This window comes from Schistocerca nitens, chromosome 4 (genome assembly GCF_023898315.1).
Source record: "Schistocerca nitens isolate TAMUIC-IGC-003100 chromosome 4, iqSchNite1.1, whole genome shotgun sequence".
Taxonomy (NCBI): Eukaryota; Metazoa; Arthropoda; class Insecta; order Orthoptera; family Acrididae; genus Schistocerca; species Schistocerca nitens.
In genome coordinates, this window is record NC_064617.1 from 284,495,691 (window position 1) to 284,499,285 (window position 3,595).

At 36.9% G+C, this 3,595-nt stretch overlaps 1 non-coding gene across 1 annotated transcript; it reads right to left on the reverse strand.

Annotated features, from left to right (window-relative positions):
- Positions 1–2,431: 2,431 nt before the first annotated feature.
- Positions 2,432–2,506, reverse strand: Trnap-cgg (transfer RNA proline (anticodon CGG)). The gene has a single exon. It is a non-coding gene; the product is annotated as a tRNA-Pro (tRNA).
- Positions 2,507–3,595: the final 1,089 nt, after the last annotated feature.

Consider the following 3,595-nt stretch of genomic DNA (forward strand, 5'->3'; position numbering starts at 1 on the left):
AGTGAAAATCTCATTCTGGAAGCTCCTGGTTTGTTTAGATGACATTGAATCTGATAATGTAATAGATATACTATGCCTGTCTGAGCATCACATTGTGTCTGATATGGAAAAGGTAAATATCAGTGGTTATAAACTAGCTGCACATATGAGTAGAGAGAGTAAGGTGAGAGGAGGAGTTGCCATATATGTCAAAAGTTATCACTGTGTAGAAAGCTTAGATACAAAAAAGTTTTGTCTAGAGCAACATATAGAAGCATGTGCCTGTCAACTTAAACTGAAGGAGGGCTCTTTTATAATTGTAACAGTATATAGGTCCCCTTCAGGGAACTTTCATTTATTCCTGGAAAACTTGGATGCCTTGTTGTGCTATCTGTCAGATAGGGGAAAGCAAATTATTATTTGTGGGGACTTCAATGTTGATTCACCGAAAGACTGTAATAGGAAGAATGACCTGAAAGTCTTGCTCGGTTCTTTCAGTTTGACATCTGTCAGTAATTTTCCTACTCTGGTAGTAAAGGACAGCAGCACATTAATAGATAACACTTTTACACTTTTATAGACCAAAATAGGTTTAAAAACATAAATTCTTGTCGTGTTGAGAATGGGCTTTCTCATCATGATGCTCAGCTAGTTACAGTATATGACATAGTTCCATTCAGTAATTCAAAACTACCCTCCAAAGTTGTGCATTCAATGAATGACTCAACAATTAGAAATTTCAGAGAAAATCTTCAGCAGTTAGACTGGGATGAGATGTACAAGGAACCCGATGCTAATTTAAAATATAACTTATTTCATGATACACTTGTAAGATAATTTGAAAACTGTTTCCCCAAGAAAGTAGTTAAATGTAATTATAAGAAACCATGCAAAAAACCTTGGCACACTAAAGGAATAAAAATATCTTGTAACCACAAAAGGGAACTGTATCTAACAACAAGAAAGAGTAATGACCCAGAAACAGCCAAATATTATAAAAACTATTGTGCTACATTAAGAAAAGTTATTAAAAAGTCCAGAAACATGTGCATCATGTTTGAGATTAATACCTCTGATAACAAAATCAAAACAATTTGGAATATTATTACAAGGGAGACAGGGCAACCAAGAGTACAGGATGAAGGCATTACCATCAAAGCGAATGGAAACTTGATAAACAACAAACTGGAAGTCGAAAACATTTTGAATAAACATTTTTTAAATGTTGTAGAGAAAATAGGATCTAAATGTTCATCATAAAAAGCAAGGCAGTTAATGGAAGAGGCTTTACCCACCATTTGATACAATTGAAATTCCACCCACCTCGCGTTCTGAAATTAGGAAGATAATAAACTCTCTCAAGAATAAAAGCTCACATGGAATTGATGGCATTTCCAGCAGGATAATAAAAGCTTGTTCCCAAGAAATAAGTGGGATTCTTAGCCACATATGTAATAGCTCTCTGAAGCAGGGTATTTTCCCAGATACAGTGAAGTATGTCATTGTTAAACCACTGCATAAAAGCCGGCCGAAGTGGCCGTGCGGTTAAAGGCGCTGCAGTCTGGAACCGCAAGACCGCTACGGTCGCAGGTTCGAATCCTGCCTCGGGCATGGATGTTTGTGATGTCCTTAGGTTAGTTAGGTTTAACTAGTTCTAAGTTCTAGGGGACTAATGACCCCAGCAGTTGAGTCCCATAGTGCTCAGAGCCATTTTGAACCACTGCATAAAAAAGGAGATATGTCTGTTGTCAACAACTACTGCCCAATCTCTCTTCTGACTGCCTTATCCAAAATTCTTGAAAAAGTAATGTATTGTAGAGTAGCTTCACACCTTTGTAAAAATAAAGTTTTAACAAAATGTCAATTTGGTTTCCAGAAAGGTTTTTCAACGGAAAATGCTATACATACTTTCACAAATGAAATATTAAATGCTCTGAGTAACCGGATGTCACCCATTGGGATTTTTTGTGATCTATCAAAGGCTTTTGATTGTGTAAATCATGGAATTCTTCTAGATAAGCTCAAGTACTGTGGTATGAATGGGACAGTGCTCAAATGGTTTAAATCATACCCAACTGGAAAAGTGCAGAAAGATGAAGTAAGCAGTTCACATAATATGCAAAAAACTGGTGATTTCTCAAACTGGGGAACAATCAAGAATGGGGTGCCGCAAGGTTTGGTCTTGAGTCCTCTGCTGTTTTTAATATATATTAATGACTTGCCATTCTATATTTACGAACATCCAAAGCTGGTACTTTTTGCCGATGATACAAGTATAGCTATCACTCGCATCTGGTGAAATTGGAAACGATGTTTTTCAGAAAATCATTAAGTGGTTCTCTGCAAATGGGCTCTCATTAAACTTTGACAAACCACAGTATATACAGCTCCACACAGTAAATGGAATGACACCATTAATAAATATAGAAACTTCCTGGCAGATTACAACTGTGTGCCAGGCCGAGACTCGAACTCGGGACCTTTGCCTTCCGCGGGCAAGTGCTCTACCAACTGAGCTACCCAAGCACGACTCACGCCTTGTCCTCACAGCTTTACTTCTGCCAGTAACTCGTGCTTGGGTAGCTCAGATGGTAGAGCACTTGCCTGTGAAAGGCAAAGGTCCCGAGTTCGAGTCTCAGTCCGGCGCACAGTTTTAATCTGCCATGAAGTTTCATCTCAGCGCACACTCCGCTGCAGAGTGAAAATCTCATTCTAATAAATATAGACTTCGATCAGAAATCGGTAGCTAAGGTAGAATATTCAAAATTTCTAGGTGTATGCATTGATGAGGGGTTGAACTGGAAAAAACACACCGGGGATCTGCTGAAACGTTTGATTTCAGCTACTTATGGTATTAGGATCTTTGCAAATTTTGGCGATATACATCTGAGTAAATTAGCTTACCACGCCTATTTTCATTCTCTGCTTTCGCATGGCATCATATTCTGGGGTAACTCATCATTGGGTAAAAGTGTGTTCATTGCACAAAATCTTGTAATCAGAATAATTGCTGGAGCTCATTCAAGATCATCCTGCAGACACTTATTTAAAGAGCTAGAGATCTTCACTGTAGCCTCACTATATATATATATATATATATATATATATATATATATATATATATATATATATATATCACTTATGAAATTTGTTATTAACAATCCGAACGAATTCAAAAGTAATAGCAGTGTACATGGCTACAACACTAGGAGAAAGGATGATCTTTACTACTCAATGTTAAATCTAACTTTGGCTCAGAAGGGGGTAAATTATGCTGCCATGAAAGTCTTTGGTCACTTACCTAATTGCATCAAAAGTCTGACAGATAGCTATGTAGCATTTAAAAGGAAATTAAAAGAATTTCTTAATATCAACTCCTTCTACTCATTAGATGAATTTTTGGATGCAGTAAGTGGATAATTTCCCCAACCCCCACAAAAAAAATTAAAAATATTGTCATATAATACTTTGTGTAATGTAACATCTTGTATAGACACCTTTTATTAACCTGACACGTTCCACATCATTAGGAAGTGTCGTATTTATGATCTATGAAACAAGTACTGATCTAATCTAATCATCGTCAAATCAGTGGCATCTTATGTCAGATGTCCCA